Source organism: Podarcis tiliguerta, assembly GCF_965153285.1.
Source record: "Podarcis tiliguerta genome assembly, chromosome: 7".
Lineage (NCBI taxonomy): Eukaryota > Metazoa > Chordata > Lepidosauria > Squamata > Lacertidae > Podarcis > Podarcis tiliguerta.
This window is the reverse complement of record NC_139540.1, coordinates 66,270,641-66,291,509: the sequence shown is the minus strand read 5'-3', so window position 1 is coordinate 66,291,509 and position 20,869 is coordinate 66,270,641. Positions and strand designations below refer to the sequence as shown.

The 20,869-nt window shown below is 43.3% G+C and overlaps 2 long non-coding RNA genes across 2 annotated transcripts; one reads left to right on the top strand and one right to left on the bottom strand.

The window, feature by feature from the left end:
* Positions 1-330: 330 nt before the first annotated feature.
* Positions 331-3,995, bottom strand: LOC310681696. The gene is made up of 3 exons (XR_014513521.1): positions 3,875-3,995; positions 1,079-1,489; positions 331-1,019 (listed from the first exon to the last, which is right to left on the bottom strand). It is a non-coding gene; the product is annotated as an uncharacterized lncRNA (long non-coding RNA).
* A 3,341-nt stretch (positions 3,996-7,336) lies between these two features.
* Positions 7,337-20,201, top strand: LOC310681695. Its single transcript, XR_014513520.1, has 3 exons — positions 7,337-9,258; positions 9,792-16,014; positions 19,235-20,201. It is a non-coding gene; the product is annotated as an uncharacterized lncRNA (long non-coding RNA).
* The last annotated feature ends 668 nt before the right edge of the window (positions 20,202-20,869 follow it).

Below are 20,869 nucleotides of genomic sequence, written 5' to 3'. Positions count from 1 at the left end.
CAGGTTCGCCATAGCTCAGGCAGACACGTCGTTCCTCTGCTAAGATTAGAAGTTCGGAAGACTGGGCGTTCAAAACGATTGGGACAGGGAGGGAAGAGGAAAATCAAAATCAAAACTCAGACAACCACCACAGAAAAGGCCCGTTCTTATCAGCTGTTTCCAATGATGGCCAGCTGGCAGGAGGTGCAGGAGGTGCTTGATGGAGCTGTTTTTTGTCAATTTGTTCTAATGTTTACATGTAGAACACCTAAGCATGGACTAAGTTTGTTTCACCTCTGTGGGTCAAGTGGATTATTTTGAGTACTTAATTGTGCATCTATGGATTGCTATTACAGTGGTACCTCGGGTTAAGTACTTAATTCGTTCCGGAGGTCCGTTCTTAACCTGAAACTGTTCTTAACCTGAAGCACCACTTTAGCTAATGGGGCCTCCCACTGCTGCCGCGCCACCGGAGCCTGATTTCTGTTCTTATCCTGAAGCAAAGTTTTTAACCTGAAGAACTATTTTTGGGTTAGTGGAGTGTGTAACCTGAAGCGTATGTAACCTGAAGCGTATGTAACCCAAGGTACCACTGTACTTTAGATCCAAACATTGTTTACATTAATGTATGAGTTTGTATTAATGTTTACATGCATATCATCTGAACATGGATTAAGTTTGTTTTATGTTTGCTGTGCCATATGGGTCACTTTAAGAAAGATATTCTGTATCTGTGGATTGCCAACAACTGTAACCCAATCAATATTGTGCTTGTCTATACAACCCTACTTTGTAACAGTTGCCGCTTACCACAGCTACTACTATGCCATAAGATCCACTGTCTTGTAATATCACATATGGTATATACAGTTATTTACTGTTTGATATTTTTGCTGTAAAATGTGTGAGATCATGATATTATATTTATTTGCATTACTTAGTGCTTTAACTACTGGTGAAGCCCACGATGGCGAAACAAGGCCAATATTCCGGAAATCCTTGTCTAGACTCTGTGAAAGGATTTTGTGGAACTGTAACAACTTTTCATGTGGATTGTTTGGACTTTATGAACAGATAGGTGGAATAGACACCTTTACACGGATGAACCTTATGCATGAACTGACTAGAGAATGATCTGATCCACTGGGTCTTCTGCTTTGTTCGTTTGTTGAACTTTATGAGTTACTTCTGTTGAAATTTACAATTGGATACAATGAATAGTATACCTTATTTAGCTAAGAACACAGATGGTTACATCTCGTGTGTTTATTGATGGAGCTGGGCCTTCAGCAAGGCTGGCGAAATAAGCCCTCCTTTCCGTCTCTGCCACTGAGGCAGTCTGAAGGGATGGCTGCCCCAGAGGTGACATTTGAGGGAAAGGAGGCCTGATGGAGATGGTCTGTCACAGCAAAGACAATGGAGTAAGCTCTGCTTCCCAGCTCTCCCACTGCCGGAATGATTGGCCCCAGAGGAACAGATGTAAATAAGAACTCATGCCTATGGAAAGGATCTGCTTAGCAAGAGGAAAGTTGTTCAGGATGTATTTTATTTCTTTATTTATCAAAATCGTATACCACCCTTCGTCCGAAGATCTCAGGGTGGTTCGCTGCATCAAGTAGAGAATAAAACTGCAAAGTACCATATTTTTTGCTCTATAAGACTCACTTTTTCCCTCCTAAAAAGTAAGGGGAAATGTGTGTGCGTCTTATGGAGCAAATGCAGGCTGCGCAGCTATCCCAGAAGCCAGAACAGCAAGAGGGATTGCTGCTTTCACTGCGCAGCGATCCCTCTTGCTGTTCTGGCTTCTGAGATTCAGAATATTTTTTTTCTTGTTTTCCTCCTCCAAAAACTAGGTGCGTCTTGTGGTCTGGTGCGTCTTATAGAGCGAAAAATACGGTACACAATAAAGTCAAGAAATGAAACAAAACAAACCCAAGAACTCTCCCTACTCCCACAAACAGGACACAGATTGTTAATCAGTCCAAGGCCTGGTTGAAGAGGAACGTTTTCACCTGGCAGCTAAATATGTTTAATGAAGGTGCCAGGCGAGTCTCTCTGGGGAGAGCATTCCACAAACGGGGTGCCACTGCAGAAAAGGCCTGTTCTTACATTGTCACCCTTCGGACCTCTTGCAGAAGAGGCACATAAAGAACGGCCTCAGATGATGATTGCAGAGTCCGGGTCAGTTTATATGCGAAGAGGTGGTTTTTGAGGTATTGCAGTCCTGAGCTATTTAAGGCTTTATAGATCAAAACCAGCATTTTTAATTGGACCCTGAAACCAATTGACAGCCAGTGCAACCGAGTCAAGATTGGCGTTATATGCTGAAAACGTCTTACCCCAATAAGCAACCTGTCTGCAGCTGAAGTCTGAATGTATAACGCATCATAATAATCTAACCTAGAGGTTCCCAGAGCGTAGACAACATATAGCTCTATATGTGTCTGAAACCTGCTTTGATGTGCAGTGAGTATATCCTTCCAGAATACAAAGGACTGCAGGGTAATTGCTATACCCATCACTCTGTTCTGCTAGAGGACAGGATCCTGTCAATCTCATAGAGCTGGCACAGAAACGAGCAAGTTTGTCCAAATAAGCAGGAACAAAGCATGGGTCAGCTTTGGTCTAGGCGTCTTGGTAGTGGGGAGCGCTCAACATACCAAGAGGAAAGAGGCGAGATGAGAGCTTTTCAGAGAAAAGGATTTTATTGATAAAAGTAAAATAAAAGGTAGATTTCAAGTCTGTTGTCGAAGGCTGTCCCAGAAGAAGAGGAAGGCGAGATCTGATCAAGAGGGAGAGAAGAAAGTGAAAAAGCGAAGGTGAATACTGATCTTAGTCTGAAGAGAAGCATTTCAAAGAGAGCAGGAGAAGAGATTCTCATGGCCAGGATATAATCTAAACTCATGGGTGAAACTGAAATTCTGAGACCTTTGAGAAACTTTACTGGGCAGAACTGGGCAAAGACAGGGTGCAAAAGCAGAAAGATCAGATTTCCATTTAAAGTCCCAGAAAACAAAATCAGTCTGGCAACTGAATGGGAATTTCTGGGTGAACAAAGAGGACAGGTGACCTTCTCTGTGTATTACAGAGAAGGTCAGGGCCGGATTTAGGTTTGATGAGGTTCTATGCTACTGAAGGTAATGGGGCCCTTTATATGTCCAGCTGTCCTTTGTCAACAACAAATTGTCGCTGTTTTTTGTGTTGAATATATGCTATATGGTAATTTATGGACCTAATAGGTATCTAAAGCTATTTGCACTTATCAAATAGGAGCCTACACAACACAAAACACTGTTGCTGTATGTAGGTTTTATTTTATTTGTTTTTTACCTTATATTTTAGAAATGTATAGGTTTCTTTTCCCCTTCAATTTTTTGGGAGCCCCCAAGAGAGTGAGGCCCTAAGCTATAGCTTGTTTAGCTTATACGTAAATTTGGCACTGGAGAAAGTCTATAATAGAGAATAGTTGACATTGGGTGGGGGTGTTTCATTAGCCTGTTGGAAGATGACACTCACAGCTCTCAATTAATGAGTGGCAATCTGTTGTCCTGATTGCATTAGGATGAGTGGAGGGTTTGACTTCTGCACTCCTTTTCCTGAGACTCAAAAGGCCCGGATGTTCTCTTGTCCATGTGACTAGAAAGTGACAACTTGTCCTGCAAACATAGCCTGCCCTAGACAGTCAGCCACTGTCAGCTAACCATTCAAGGCAAGATGATGCCTTTGAGACAAGGCAGGGAGAGGACATAACGTAGATGCTCTCCATTAATATGCATATAAGCATATATATATATTAACCTGCATTATTTTTTATCTGTCTGTAAGGATCGTTGACGTAATCCGTAAGCAGAAACATCCCTAATTAACAAAGGAAAAAAATGATTTATGTTTTTACTTAATTTTTCTCTGACTGAGTCTTTGGGCATATGACTTATTTAAGAATATGCTACAATGACATAACTGTAGAGACCATATGCTGGGGCAGAGCTGTGGGATGTTAGCATCCAAAATGCATAAGTAAAGGGTTAACAATTGAAAGGGCTGTAGAATCCTGTAATGTCATACATTCTGCGGCTGTTATTTCAGTTGGTTCAGTTATTAACAGTCTTGTGAGTCTTAACCGTTAAAGAAGCAGGTCTGTTGTGTTGTGCGGCTGTCTGCGTCAGAGTCAGAGTATCTGTCAGTCTGTAAATGTTATTTAGTCTGTAACAGTTTCATGGCACTCGTCACGGTCCTCCGTGTGCCAGAAGCGATTTAGTCATGCTGGCCACATAACCCAGAGAACTATCTGTGGACAAACGCTGGCTCCCTTGGCCTGAAAACGGGATGAGCTCCGCAACCCCATAGTCACCTTTGACTGGACTTAACTGTCCAGGGGTCATTTACCTATACCTTTACCTTTACCTCATCTATGTAAAACGTATTGGCAACTTAAGAAACATCCACCTGCATTGTATATTTAATCTGCAACTGCAAGCAGGTAAAAAAAAAAAAAAGATAAAGGACCCCTGGATGGCTACATCCAGTCAAAGGAGACTATGAGGTTGCAGCACTTGTCTCACTTTTCAGGCCAAGGGAGCCGGTGTTTGAACACAGACAGTTTTCAAGGTCATGTGGCCAGCAGGACTAAACTGCTACTGCTGCATGGAGGACCATGACGAGTGCCAGAACGTACAGAAACACTGTTTACCTTCCCGCCACAGCGGTACCTATTTATCTACTTGCACTGGTGTGCTTTCGAACTGCTAGTTTGGCAGGAGCTGGAACAGAGCAACAGGAGCTCACCCCATCACGGGGATTTGAACTGCCAACCTTACAATCGGCAAGCCCAAGAGGCTCAGACCACAGTGCCACCTGCAAGTACACTAAGGACTCAGACTAGTAAAGGAAAAAGCATTTTATGTGCGTTTTATATGTGATATAACACTGTGGGATCAGATGGCGCTGTGGAGTTGCATTTTTGCCAACACGATTTCTCATTATAAAGGTTACAATGCATTTTTCTGAAGCACTTCTTGGATGTGTCTAGATCCAGCCTAAGTAAAAGTTGTATGTTCTTGAAACGGCAGTTTCTAGCAGTGTTTTTATAGGAAGGAAAAGAGAACTAAAGCAGGCATAGGCAAACTTGGCCCTCCAGATGTTTTGGGACTACAACTCCCATGATCCTTAGCTAACAGGACCAGTGGTCAGGGATGATGGGAATTGTGGTCCCAAAACATCTGGAGGGCCGAGTTTGCCTATGCCTGAACTAAAGGGTCAAATGACCCAGGGCTTTGCAAATGGGAATTAAGTCTAATTCCCACAACAGCTTAGCCAGTGATAGGCCCCCTCACCCAGCCACCCAGAATCTCTTCTGGGTGAGGGGATGAGCTTGGAGGGGACTTGTGTCACCATTGATGACGGCAGCTGCTGTAAGAGGCTGATGACCAGCTCTTTCCCCCGGGATTAATATGCAGATTGGATCCACTATGCCAGTCTCCCCAATGCCTGATGAGAGAGGCCAGGCATGAGACTGCTCTCCTCCCCACTGTTCACCCCTGCAGATCCTACCTGCATGCAGATTCTACGTGCAGCTCGGATCCCCTCCTCCACTTCACTGCCTACCAGCCCTTGCTTCCCCCAGGAGACCCGCATAAATTGGTTCAGTGGGATGTGCCTGGGGCCCCGTTCAATGTCCTCCACCTTGACGCATCCCTTTTGTTGACTTTGCTAATCCTGCAGGGCTACCAGGAAGCCAAAGGCGGTACAGCTCTCAGCAATTAGCAGCGAATGGTGATGGCTTCACCTTAGCAACACTTAAAACTCCTGTGTTTTTATGTACTGCCCTGAGGTGGTTCTCTGAGAGCCACTTACATTTTACATTAATGTCACTTCTAGGAAGGAAACAATGATCTAAAATGTTGTAACGCTTCATTCCGCCCTAAGGTTCAGTGGCGTCCCATGATCACCTGGGATATTTAAGGGCAAGACAGGATTGTAGCCAAAGGCATCCAAGCACTGCACTCGAAAAAGCCACCCTTGCTTACCTTTCAATAAAAATAGGGGACACCTTCAAAGATGCTCCACCAAGCATCTTCACATCCTTGTTCTCTTGATGTGGGCTAGAGCTGATACTGAGTATTCTTTGGGATTATACGCATCTCCAGGTCGGCTAAGCTTGATGAACTGGCACAGTGCGGATGGCAAAAGCAGTGACTGTATGTCCCAGAATTGTGACTGTAGCTATTAGCTCTTTGTGTTGGGAGCTTTCTCTTTTCATTACGTTTGAATATCGTAACTGAGATTGATTACCCTAAAGTGGGCTGAGGTTGATGAGATTACTCTGACATATAGAACAAATGTCGAGTCAGAGAAAGAGGATGAAAAATTGGATTGATAAAGTTGGATTGGTAGCTTGTTGCGGCAGTAATTGAAGTGCCTTGTTGTTGCTGTATTGTGATGGGCTTGGATAAAATATGGGCCCTCTTGTCTAGATCACACTTTTGAACAATAGCAAACTAAAAATAAAAAAGAGGCACATAGACGCCTTCCTTCCAGTATTTGTTAAGGACACGTTCTAGTCTTGGCTGTCAATGTAGATTCTTGAAAGGCTGTAATAAAAAAATATCTTCATTGTGTTTTGACAGCAGGAAAGCAGGTTGTCTCACCCCTTCAGAAAAGCAAGATGTATCATCTATATACATCCATGCTATTTTCAGATTCTCACATGTGAAAAATCAGTTTATGTTAACAGTGAATCTTCTGCATGTATACTCAGAAGTTAAGCCTCAATGAAACTAACAGCACTCATGCCCAAGTAAATATCTGCATAGGAATGTACCGTAAGCATTTTAAAATGCCACTGTACATAGTATATTATGAGTGTCAAGGGGAAGGGGCAAACAGGAACACATTCAGCTGTCTTATTAGTCCCTGTCTACAATCTGATGCCTGCAAACTAAAATAATTGTGGGTGTTGAAGCATGAGTTTGGCCAAGATGTGCTTTTGTGGTCACCAGTTTCAAAAGCACTGAAGTTTGCAGTGGAACATTTAAGACAAACAAGCAGCTCTGTTGACAGTTCTGTGGTACTAACATGTCACCCCCTCTTTTGTTCCCTGGCCACAACGCAACAAATTTCTATGGCCACCATGGATCCCCCTAATGCAGAGAGGCCACCCTGTGACTGAGACCTTTCAATCACCCCTTAACCAGAGGGGAGCCTCATTTCAAAGTGTGCTCAATAAAAGACCAAACTTTCACAACTGTCAGCTCTAGCTCTCATTTATTCAGGGGTGACAGCATGCCTGGGGAATGTGATGTTCAATGTGTGCTGATTGGATTGCCATGCTGAGCCCAGGGGTGGAGCCCATATTTACACCCCTGGAGGTCAGCCTGCAGTAGCTCTCGCCACTGTCTGTGGACCACAGCTCCTAGAAACCCCCAGGAGCAGTCCTTTTGCAGCTACCCAATACAATACAATAATCTTTATTGTCATTGTCTCATACAGAACAACGAAACTGAAAAAATCTACATCAGACATTCAAAAACCAACAAACCTGCTATCCCAGCTATCCCAGCCTGGTTAACCCCCTAAAAACTCTGATACCCCATAATGAAATACAATATACTTCCACAGAGACTACCTTACACTGCGTTTAAAACCAAAATCACATTTGGATAAGAACTGTTTCTCAGGCGGCTAGTCATAGTCTTTATAACCCTGTACCTTCTTCCTGAAGGCAGAAGCTGAAAGAGATCATTTCCGGGGTGAGCACTATCTCTGCAGTTTTCTTATGACACCTGGAAGCATAGATTTGATCCAAAGTGGGAAGAGTGCACCCAATTATTCTCTCTGCAGTCTTTACAACCCTGGACATCTGTGCTGCGTGGTTTTCTTTGGAGGTGACAGGAGCAACCCCTGTGTATGTTTGACATGCTTGCAAGTTGCACAATGTGGGTGTGGTGTGTGGCACAAGGTGAGCTATAGTGTTCTGCATGCCTTGTTTGTGGCTGTGTGGTTGGTGGAGCAAGTGGTGCGTGCCTGGGGAATGTGATGTTCAATGTGTGCTGATTGGATTGCCATGCTGAGCCCTGCTTGGGATGCCATCTGTGCTCTGTCCCCTGTTTGTTTGCATCCCTGGACCAGTATTTCCGAGTTGCTTCTCGTGAGCTATCTCTGTGCAACCTTGCAGTTTGTACACACCTGGTGCCAACAGGTAGGGATGTTGGCTGAGATGGTTCTGTGGTTTGAGGGCTTGTCTTCCATTTGTGGGATGTGATCCATGAGAGGCAGTCAAGTTCAACATTCCTTGTAATGCTAGAGGGGACATGCGAGGGAATGTTTGGTCCAGCCAGTCGAAACTTCCTGTTCCTCCTGGCTGGAGCATCGTTCCTTTTGCATGTGATAGAAGGTGGGTATGACCTAACCTGTCCAGGTAACGCAGCACCCTTCCTTCTTTTTGACTTCCTTCTTCGTTTGACCAGCTTTTAACTAGGACTGCTCTGCTAGCTCTCAGCTAGCAGAAGCACTGGGATTATTCCCCCACATGGGGTAGATCCACATGTACGTATTTGTAACTAAGTCTACCTTCAGGAATCCAACTGTGATTGAACTTCTTTTACTGATTTTGAATCCGATTGTGGTGTCTTTATTCTTTTAAGAGGGATTCAAGGCAACTTACCAGGAACGTACAATTCAATCTGAGACAGACTGACTTGTATAATAATGAGAGGCTCACACGAACCTGCAACCAGCTATCTGCTGTGCATGTAAAAAGGGGAATGTAACTCTGCTAAGAAAAGGAACTTGCTAGCACAAGTTAGGAAGGATATTAATAAACAACATAACCTCTCCTGCCACCCTTAACCTTCCCTTCACCATTTGCCCTTCCCAGAGCTTCCTGAATGGACCTACTTCACGTTGGCTTAACTTAAGCTGGTGTAGCTTGCATCACCTTCCTGTGTTTAGGGACTCAGCCACATTGGTAGAGAAAAAAATGCTTTATATGCATTATAACACTGTGACACCAGATGGTGCTGTGGAGTCCTGCCTTTTGCCAATGGGCTTTCCCTTTATGAAGTTTACAACGCGTTTAACTGATGTGTCGACATCCAGCCCAGGATTACATTGTTAGGAAGAAAGGAAGAGAAGGAGAGGGTTGAAGAAATATTGGTGACTATGAGTGCAGCAAAAGGTCAAACTTAAACATTTTAGGCATTTTATTAACCCTAAACTTCACAGCTCTCTGAGAGACCAACCTTCCCAGCTTTTCTCGAGAATCATTCAAACATCATCCAGGTAGCTATATTTTCCCTATTTCTTTTAGACCAGTGTTTTCCAAAGTGGGTGATACCGCCCCGGGGGGGGGGCACTGGAACGATCCAGGGGGGCAGTAGTAGACTCAGGTGTCATTGGAGGGGTTGGGGGCAGGTTGGTGGAAGCATAAAGAAAGAAGAGACTTTTGAAAAACTGTTCATACAGGTTTCATCTGTTGTTTATGCTTACTGATGTAACATAGAGTTAAAGTCATCATGGTTACTTTATTTTTCAAATAACACACAAAATGCCAGATATAACTGATCAATGGTTTCCAGGGGACCTCTGAGCAATTTTCTTTTCTGAAAAGGGGGCAGTGGGCCAAATAAATTTGGGAACCTCTGTTTTGGATAGATGCCCAATACGCTGTTTGGATACTGCAAGTGATATGTGTAGTCAGCCTAAGTCCAGAAACAAACGTGAAGAAACAATTTGGAAATGCTGTTTTTATTTATGCCTCTGTTTGGACTCTCACTGGCCGTAGGACAATGGACCACTGTCTTCTGTCTGTTTAGTCCAATAGGGCTTGTGTCTGAAAATGCACCAGTATAATAGAACAGTTTGAACTACTAGCAATCCAGGAGCTCAATTTCTCCTAGAACTTGTTCAAATCAAGTATACTCCATGCAAAGTTAAGTAGGTGTGGTTGTCTTGAATTTAACAGTAAGTAGATAATCACTGTGTGTCAGGGTATTTAGGTTGTGAATAGTTAAGCTATGTGTGCCAATTGTGTCTAGACCAAACTTTTAAATTACACAGCGCTGTGTGCCCTGTCGCTTTACTTTGTGTAAAGAAATATGTTTCACTAGCAATTGGTGGAACTTGTGGTGCTCTTGTGCAACATAATTCATGCTTTCACTGATTGCCTTCATTCTCTCTCTTTATAATACCCCCCATTCTTCTCTTTGTATTGAGGGCATGTAAGAATCACTGCAGCAAATCTGCAAACGGAGTATTCCAAGGAAAATCACTGCCCATTTGTCTTAGAAGGAGTACAAAAAGTACAAGCTGTGGGCAATCGCTGCTCTGCTCTGCTGTGCATTGTGCCAATGTTAGTACAAGCTACCAAATTCCCCTCCCCAAAACGCCTGTGGGACCAATGTAAAATAAAGAAAACAATGTATTTATTCATTTCCAGTCTTGTGAGAGGTTGATATTCCGAACCAAAGATGGGGTATCTTGAACCTGGTATGGGAAAAGAATTTGGCATCGCAGGGATCTCTTCCTTCCCTCTTTAAAGGAAGAATACTCTTCTAGTCCACATGGTTGCAGAAATAAATCATAAATGTGCGAACAGTCTCCTCGGAAAGGTCAGAACAGGGACTGTGGAAGAGGCTTCCACTGCGCAGGAATAAAGAGCGCATTTGTTCTGCGTGGTCCCCTATCCCTTCTAGAGGAGCTTAATTCATGACTTCATGCTGTCCTAATTCTCCAGAACCCCTTTCGTTTATTTGCCTTCACCAGCAAAATTGTCCCAGCATTTTTAATTCCAAGAAAATCCAATATTTCATTTATAATCAGCTAGGCAAACTTTATGTATCCATGCATGGCGTGTGCAATTTATTTTAACCTGCAAAATTGTACCACAGGGCAAATGCAGCCTTGTTCATATCTTCCATCAGGGCCGGCCCACCCATGAGGCAAAGTGAAGCAACTGCCTCGGGTGGCAAGATCCACAGGGGCTGTAGATCTTTATCCCCCCTTTTCCCATGATATAGATCTTCGCTCGCCCCTTCTTCCCTGGCAGGGCCCACCCTGCCTTGCGCCCAATTCCCTGTGTCCTTTGCTGCATTTTAAACATGTCTGCCTAATATCCATGGAAAGGACACAACTTCCTTCTGCTCACACACAAACCTGTCAGCTGCAGTATGAAAATGTTATACACAGTCAATCTGTTACCTTTGTTGTTATTATTACCTGCATATATGTGTGTACCTATAATCTCCCGTACAGTCTGAGTCATTGGACTGAAGCCAATTCTCTTCACAACAGGTGCAGTGAAAGAGGCCTGGAAATGTTTCAACAGCGGGCGTGAAGAACAGCAAACACGCCAGTCATTATCAGCCAAGAAATTTTGTTTTAGGAAAATTAAAACTGTACACTCTGGCAATCTGAGTATAAGTGGCCTGCATTTGTGTCTTGCCACATCACGGAGGCTCCTGTCCTATGCCTAGTCATGTACTTAAATTACCTTTGAGTTAAGCGTCATTGGATTTTAAGTCTCTTAGTAACCTGCCTCGGGACGTTATGATAAATGATAGATTAGAAATGCATTAAGTAAAATCAGTCACAAGGAAAGGTGTTTTGTTTTTTGGACAGTATTTCCTTTAAAAAAATGCTTTTCTTAAACAACAGCACAGCACAGCATTTTATTTTATTATTCTATTTTATTTTATTATTTTATTTTATTTTATTTTATTTTCTGTCAAACCTCACCTGAGCACAAGCCCTTTCTTTCAAGTAAGTATGACTGCGAATGCAGCCTTCGCTGAGCATCCATTTTTAGATAAGTTCCCAGCACATCATTTCCGAGCCTTTCAAGATCGCTTCAACTAGGTTTATCTAATTACATTCTTGTTTGTTTTCACACTGTTTGTGTGAACATAGTCAGCCTCTTCTAATAGTCCTTTCTATTTAAAGTGACCTAATTATCCAAATGCTCTAGATGTCCCCCCAGGCCATTCAGGTTAATGGGAGTTTCTCTGCATAGCAATTGTCACTTTCCATTGTTATCTCTTGCCAGGTTTTTAAAGGTGACTTGTGGAAGACTTCCTAATTCTCTGGTTCTATGTTGTAATAGGTGACTTCCCCCCCCCCCATTTCCCTCAGGTTACTGTTTTTAGCAATGTTTTTTATTCAGATTGCTTGCTTAAAATGTAAAGGGACCCCTGACCATTAGGGCCAGTCGTGACCGACTCTGGGGTTGCAGCACTCACCTCGCTTTATTGGCCGAGGGAGCCGGCGTACATCTTCTGGGTCATGTGGCCAGCATGACTAAGCCGCTTCTGGCAAACCAGAGCAGCGCACGGAAATGCTATTTACCTTCCCGCTGGAGCGGTGCCTATTTATCTACTTGCACTTCGTGCTTTCGAACTGCTAGGTTGGCAGGAGCAGGGACCGAGCAATGGGAGCTCACCCCATTGCGGGGATTCAAACCACCAACCTTCTGATCAGCAAGTCCTAGGCTCTGTGGTTTAACCCACAATTCAGATTGCTTGCTTCGTACCTAACAAATAACTTTGCTATAGAAAAGAGATTGCAGCTAAGCACCAGGAAGAACTTTCTGACAATAAAAGCAGTTGGACAGCGAAAGAGACTTCCACAAGAAGTGGTGGATTCTCCTTCCTTGGAGGTTTGTAAGCAGAGGTTGATTTAGTTGAGATGCCTCCATCCTAGGGGTTTGGACTACATAACCCTCAAGGTCCCTTGCAGCTCTACGATTCTATGATTCAAAGAACTGCCAAGTATTTTTTAAAGTATTTAAAGTATTTTAAAGTATTATTGCTGTCGGGATGCCTAAATCAGACCACTGATTAGTAGGAAATAAAGGTAAATGTAAAGGGACCCCTGACCATTAGGTCTAGTCGTGGCCAACTCTGGGGTTGCGGCGCTCATCTCGCTTTATTGGCCCAGGGAGCTGGTGTACAGCTTCCGGGTCATGTGGCCAGCATGACTACGCCACTTCTGGCGAACCAGAGCAGCGCACGGAAACGCCGTTTACCTTCCCATCGGAGCAGTACTTATTTATCTACTTGCACTTTGACATGCTTTCGGACTGCTAGGTTGGCAGGAGCAGGGACCGATCAACGGGAGCTCACCCCGTTGTGGGGATTCGAACCACCGACCTTCCAATCTGTGGTTTAGACCACAGCGCCACCGGCGTCCCTAGTAGGAAATAGGGTGGAGCAAATGGGAACAACAACAAAACATTGCAGTGTGAAGTGCTCCTGTTTTCCTCTTGCCAGTCAGTCAGCAATCCTTTCCACTACAACACTCCATTCCATTTGCTCCAATTGCCCAGTTTTCCATTTACCTCTCCAACAATCTGTCAGCATTCTGTGGCCACTGAACATGCTCAATCCGAAAAGGTCCTCCTCCACAGATGCTTTGTATTTCTGCAAACCTTGAGATTCCGCTAGGCCCGTTGCTTCTTGGCATCGATGCTGCCCTTTTGGCCACATAAGAATCAGCATTCATCTCTGAACTTTGATCGGGAGCGTTAACCATTCAAGATAATATGATTGCTTCGCCACCTTCATGCAGGTGTCTAGCGATATTCTTGCCTGCGGACATGGGGCTTTGAAAGCTTTTCTCCATTGTTGGCTCCATGACATTTCAGTAACATAAGTTATATTTTACGACAACATAAATTCCTTCTATTGTTAGCCATTTTTATATATGTATGCATTTGTTTTATGGTTCCTTGGGGCTAACCGTCATTTGTGGCTTTATTTTAGTATTTTGAAACCCACTGGGGAGGGGAGGAGGGTATTCGAGGGGTAGAGACAACAATGACCTCAATTCCATCTTATTCACACAGAACAAAAGCACAGAAGAGGCAGCCCGCTTCTGTTAGCTTTGTCGGAAAAGTTCTGCGGCATGAATAATGATACATTTTCATCCTGTAATTTCTACCGACTCTCCAAATCAAAAAGTTAATAAAGTGAAGGGTGTGTGAAAATGGCTGTTAAAAAAAAATGACAGGAACAGGTAAGTAAAGGTTAAGATGAAATGTTAATGATGATGATTTCCCCCTGTAGCATTTTAGCTCCTGTCGATTGGGCTTTAATAATAATTAAAAAAAGCAAAAGCCACCAAGCTTGCTCCTGCTTTCGAAAGAACGAATACTTCCTACTGGTTCCCTGCATAGAAAAGCCACAGCAAAGTTTTTATCATCATGAGCAAGACGCGCCACTTCTTTTTTTCCTGCACAGATATTAAGGAGAGGCAGTCAGAGTAGAAAGAGGGGGTGGGGAGGATAGTGGAAAACATACTGCGCTACTGGAAACCTATGAAGGGCTAAAACAGTTGTGTCTTCGTTCTCTTCTCTATTGTTTCCTGAGCTCTGTCATTTGAATAACCTGTAACCCTTTCTCCATTTCAATCCTGCAGGAAGGCGGGTGAAGTATATTGAAGAGATAAGCCCCTCCGTTATATATAAACACAAAGTTTTCATTGTAGGGGAATGTGTAAATAGCTCGAAGCACACAAAATTCTCTTGTTCAAACAGTAATAGCAAAATAATGTTTCTTTCATCTTCTCCCATAGCCTCTAAATTTTAAAATTACTCAGCATGCTCTTTGTTATTTACTCAGTTTTGCATGGATTTAAATTTCCACGGATTCAGCGGCAGGAACACTTCAAGAAGTGTTAGAAGGATATTTGACTCAAAGCGGAAGTTTCGCTTAGCAACATGTCGAGCCAATTTTCAAAAGTGGCATGGAAGAGCCCCCCCCCCCTTTATTTTTACATTACATATTTATACTTTGTCATATTGCAATAAATATTTATATCTGACTTGTCGGCATCCCTCTGTCTTGGGAGACAATGCAGGAATGTGCCTTCAGGAGTAAGGTCAAACCATTGGAGAGTTACAGCGCCTGCTGTGGCTGTAGAGACCGATAAGGGAGAGACATATTTTGTTGAAGATGGGGTGGATGAAGGTGTCTGGTTGTGCTGCTGAAGATGCACCATGACGTTTCTTCTCTCTGCGCTCCTCCCAGTGGTCGTTCCTCCTCTGGTCACTGCTATGGATGCATGGCCTGTCTGTCTCCAGGCACTGAGGTCGTCTGCAAGGGATTCTTACATGGTGGGTGGACGTTGTCATGTTTGCAGACATCAGTGGGTTAGCTCCCCATAGAGCACATCCTTGGGGATCCTGCCATCTTCCATTCTGTGTACATGACCAAGCCAGCATAGATGCCACTAAGACAGGAGTGCAAACTTGCTGGGAATGTGGACTTGGGAGAGCACACCAAGCCATTTATGTGAGTAACACAGAGACATTAATTCAGCCTAAGATAAGGGTGCTATTCACATAGAGCAGCAATGGTATACAATGGAGGTGAAAACAGCTTTGGGACTTTTTTCAGAGCAGGTATGATTATATCATCTGCTAAAGTAACAAGGTAATTGACAGGTCTTTCTTGCTCTCGCAAATGACTAAGGTAAGAATGAGGCTTTCAAGTTTTAATGCTGTTTGAGTCATAATGGCATAGAGGAAGTCAGAGAACAAGGCCAGCTTACTCTTCTATGATAGTCAGCTGATCCTAAAAAAGAAAAAGGGTATTATGTGATGTACTACAGCTCTTGTAGTGGAGATTGGCGTTTAAAAGAGGGAAGGCACTAGCTGTATAAACATGGCTTCCACTTGAAGCAAAGGGTTGAATCCACCTAACTCATATTCATTGTAGACTAACTGAAAGGAATGGAGTTAAGTGAGTCATGAATAGCTTAAGTCCATTTATTTCATTGAGAGTATGACTGAGTTGGATACAACCCATAAAGAAAATGGGGGAAAGCTGTTATGTATTTAGTGGTCTGTGTTTGCCTGAGCTTGAGTCTGGACTAAGGATTCTGAGCCCCTGTGTTCTGATTCGATACATGATAGCCAATCACAGAACATTTCAGGATTTGGGCCTCTGCCATTGGCCCTTAAACTCTGAGTCATGATTCACAGCTTGGAAGTTTAGACAGCCAATCACGTTGGGAGTGGGAGTGGCCTAAGCCTTCAGAAATGTATATAATTAGTTGCTTTGCCCCTGCTGTCCAGTTCTGTTAGTTTGATAAATGTTCTTGCTGTTATCACTGTGTCTTGCCTCATGGGAACCCACCTACACTTCAGAAGCCACCTTTTCTGAAGCTTGGTGGAGCAAAGTCATGAACGTGGACTTAGGCATCCTGTTTTCACATGGACCAACCAGTTACCTATTGGAAACTTGCAAGCAGGACCCAGGTGGAACACTACCGTCCTCGCCTGCGATTCCCAGCAACTCATATTTAGAGGCACACAGCCTCTGACAGTGGCTGGTAGTCACTGGTAGTCTGATCCTCCAATAATTTCTATAACCTTTTCCTAAAACCATCCCAAGGTTTAAGCAGTGCCAGAGGTGAGACTTGTGTCAGTAGGCAGGGAGAAGCATTTCCTTCCATGTAACAGGAAAACCAACACCTGCTCCTGGATGGATGGGTGTCTTTATTATACAGTGGTGCCTCGCAAGACGAAATTAATTCGTTCCACGAGTTTTTTCATTCTACGAGTTTTTTCGTCTTGCGAAGCACCACTGCATTTAAACACTGACAACGGCGGGGAGGGGCGGGGAGAAGCAGGACAGCTGCCGCAGCCGGTACCTCAGACTCACCCGCGCGTTGTGGCCACTGTGCAACGCGGCTGCTGGAGGGCAGCGGGGCTCAGGAGCGCGACTCAGCGGAACCGCCACCATCCTCTTCACCTGAGGGAGAGAGGGAGAGAGAGGCACTGGCGGCAACGGCTCTCTGAGGGGAGCGCGCGAGGGGGGTGGGCAGCGGCGCGAGGCACCAACCGTCAGCGGGAAGGTGGGAGGGAGCCGGAGGAGCGGGGAAGTGAGCGTGCGTACGTGCAGTGCGCATCGCCATGACACGAGAGGCAGGGCCGATTCGTCTAGCAAAGCAAGCCCTTAGGGAAATCCGTCTTGCGAAGCACCTCAGAAAACGAAAAACTCTTTCGTCTTGCGAGTTTTTCGTCTTCCGAGGCATTCGTCTTGCGGGGTACCACTGTACAGCTTTAGGCATCAGGCAATAATGTTCCACTTTAAGCAGGCCTTTGGTTGAATTGTCATCCAATGCCCTTTTAAATGTGGGGTTCTTTTTGGAGGGGGTGTTATTCGGTTGTTTATTTTGATTATGCATTCTGTGTTTTTATATTGTGATTTTATCCTGTGAACCATCCTGAGACCTGCGGGTGAAGGGTGGTATATAAATTTCATAAATAAAATAAATGTCTTTGCTCTTTGAAATAAGCAGCGTGCATCTTCAGAAGCCAAGAGAATTTGGGCTTCACACATTGCTTTACATTTAAAGTAAATGACCTCTCCCCAAAACTCCTGGAAACTATAGTTTACCTATCACAGAGCTATAATTCCCAGCACCCTACTAACTAACAAGATTCTTTGGTGGAAGCCATGTGCTTTAAATGCATGGTATGCAGTAAATTTTAACACCCAGATGTTTGGAAACTTTTGTGAGTTTTAATTTGCTTTATTCTCTTCTACTGCAGTTATAACTTTCTGTATGTATTAAATGATTGTTGTGAATTGTTTAGTGATAAAGTTATTGTTTTATCCTTTTTTAAACCACTTTGAGGTTTGTTTCAACAATCAAGTGGTATATGAATTTTATTAAATAAATAGGAGCAGTTACAGTGGTACCTCGGGTTACATACGCTTCAGGTTACATACGCTTCAGGTTATAGACTCCGCTAACTCAGAAATAGTACCTTGTGTTAAGAACTTTGCTTCAGGATGAGAACAGAAATCGTGCAGCGGCAGCGGGAGGCCCCATTAGCTAAAGTGGTGCTTCAGGTTAAGAACAGTTTCAGGTTAAGAACGGACCTCCGGAACGAATTAAGTACTTAACCCAAGGTACCACTGTATATCCATGCATATAGATAGAAACACAGAGTGTTTACTTCCAGAGTGACTTCTGACCTGCCAAGTCTAGTGTACATCCTGCAATGAAGTATCTTAGAATTTTACTCAGGGTGTTCTGGAATATTGGCCAGAATCAAGGAACAGATCAGTCACAAGCACCACAATTTCTAGTTAAGATAGATGGCGGCGTCAGTGTCAGGGTCCTGTCAGATTCTGCTATAATTCACTTTAGGTTGAACTAGTGAAGGGCTTTAATGATGTACCTGAAAGACCAGCTGTGCTGGTACTGCAGCATCTGTGTTTATCTGTGCTATGCCCAACATGTGACCCAAATCAGCTTTTGGGCCATAAGCATTAACACACTTACACCAGGAAGAAAGTCCCACTGGAGGCAATGGGACTTAGTTCTCAGTACCCATGTATAGGATTGCACTCTTAGGCTGCAACCCGCTTACCTGAAAGTAAGCCCCACTGAATTCAATAGGATTTACCATCAAATAGATAGTTAGGCTTGTAATTTTTTTTCCCTTTACATCAACAGGCTGGTCTAATAAACTGATATCATCCCAACAAAGTTAGCAGCTGTGGGGTTCTTTCTCCTTTTTATGAGTTGGGTCCATTTCATCCAGAATCTCCACCAGCTCATTCCCTGTCTTTGTTGGGTACACTCCCAACAGACACAGCTGTGGGATTGCTGTAGAAGCAAAGAGCGCATTCCAAGCATAGTGCCGCTGGATTGAGCCACTTATAAAAAGAGAAAAAGGGGCACCTGCTTAATTATTTTATTAGATATTTATTTATTTATTTATTTATTATATTTATTGTTTATTATATATTTTAAATTATATAATTAAATTAAATTTATTATATTTATTATTTATTATATATTATTTATTAGATAATATTAGATATTATTAGTGCAATAAAGGTAAAAGGTAAGGGAAAGGACCCCTGGATGGTTAAGTCCAGTCAAAGGTGACTGGGGTTGCGGCACTCATCTAGCTTTCAGGCAAAGGGAGTTTGTCCACAGACAGCTTTCTGAGTCATGTGGCCAGCATGACTAAACTGCTTCAGGTGCACCGGTCCACCATGATGGAAGCCAGAATGCATGGAAACGCCATTTACCTTCCCACCACAATGGTACCTACTTATCTACTTGCAGCAGCGTTCTTTCGAACTGCTAGGTTGGCAGGAGATGGGACAGAGCAACAGGAGCTCACCCTGTCACAGGGATTCGAACCACCAACCTTCTGATCCACAAGACCAAGAGGCTCAGTGGTTTAGACCACAGTGCCACCCGCTCCCTAGATACAGATATAAGTGCCCATCAGTAACCTGCAATGCCATATTGTACATCAGTGGCACCTAGAGCACACAGCAGTTTCTAACTCAACCCCACTTGCAATCTGCTTCTGAAATCTTTATTTGGGCTTCCTTTCCCCTGCATGCATAAAACATTTCTTTAGAAAAGCTATCAGAAGTACATTACTATCTGCTGTTGCTGGGGGGGGGGGACAATACAGTCAGAAACTAAACTCCAAATTGCTATATGCCTAAACATTTTTTTAAAAAAAAACAAACCAGCAACACACACTCACATCCCATGTGTGTGTATATGTGTGTGTACACACACACACAATATATGCTAACATAAAAGTTAGAAACTTGTGTGGTTTTAAAAGAAATTATCGTGCCATATATTACAGAATCCTCTAGGGTGGTCTGTGTTGTATATATAAGCATAGCTTTATATGCTGTACATTATCCTAAATTATAACCTAGAGCACTAGACAGTATCTGCATTTTATTTTCACTGTGTTTTGGTGTGAGGAATAATCAACGTACGTATATTCATGGCAGCCTCAACTCTATTAAAGCTGTCATATATATTTTATTCTGGCTCACTACCTCCACTCTTGCTACAATGTAATTTTTTTAAGAGAGAGATTCAGAGATTTTGACAGTAATGTGGCTTTTATTAATTTACTAGTGAAATACCTGTCGTTATAATAGGGTGTGAGTGGGTAAAAGAGGGCCTGTATATTGCAGGGGCCTGATGTGTGTGTGCATGTGCACTCAAGCAGTACAACGCTATGTCTCCTGGCTTTTATCCTTCATAGATATGTCCTAGCCTATCTGCTAACAAGAATGCTGGCAGCGGAGGGTCAGACAGAAGATGCTGAACTATAATTTCAGGGAGTAATGCAAAATCCCATGACCAAAATGGTTGCACCTAGCCCCCCAAAGTTCCACCAGCACAAAGGAGAAGCTGTTTAGTTATACTCATGAGAATATTTAGATTGTTTATTATTAAATTTGTGAGGTCCATGCCTTTACACAAAATACCATAAAACATTTCTCCCGGCTATATACAGCTCCAAACATTGCTAAACCGAGCCAGTTCCCTTCTCTTAAAAATGATCTATTAATGGGCTGGGATCCTGTTACCGAATTAGAATGTTTACAGCTAATTAAAACACTCAAAAATGGCAAAGCTCCTGGTGAAGATATGATTCCTCCTGAGGTGTTTACATTAAATGCCCAGTGGTGGGCTGCTTTCTTGGCCCAATTTTTTACGGTAATAAATGATACATGCAAAATCCCAGAAAACTGGAAACTGAGCCTGGTAGCCCCCATCTATAAGAAGGGAGACCCCCAAGACCCCTCAAACTACCGCCCCATAAGTCTTCTGGACATTGTGTATAAACTTTACACTCGTTACCTGCTAAATAAACTGGTTGACTGGGCTGACCACTCTAACTTGCTTAATCCGGAGCAGGCAGGATTTAGAAAGGGCCATAGTACAACAGGCCATTGCTTGGTACTACAGACAATGATAGATAAGTATACAAAGGTACACAAGAGCAAACTTTTTGTGGCTTTTGTAGATCTTACATCTGCTTTTGACTCAATCTGTAGGGACAAATTATGGCAAAAACTATATGAGACGGATATTGATAGACGAC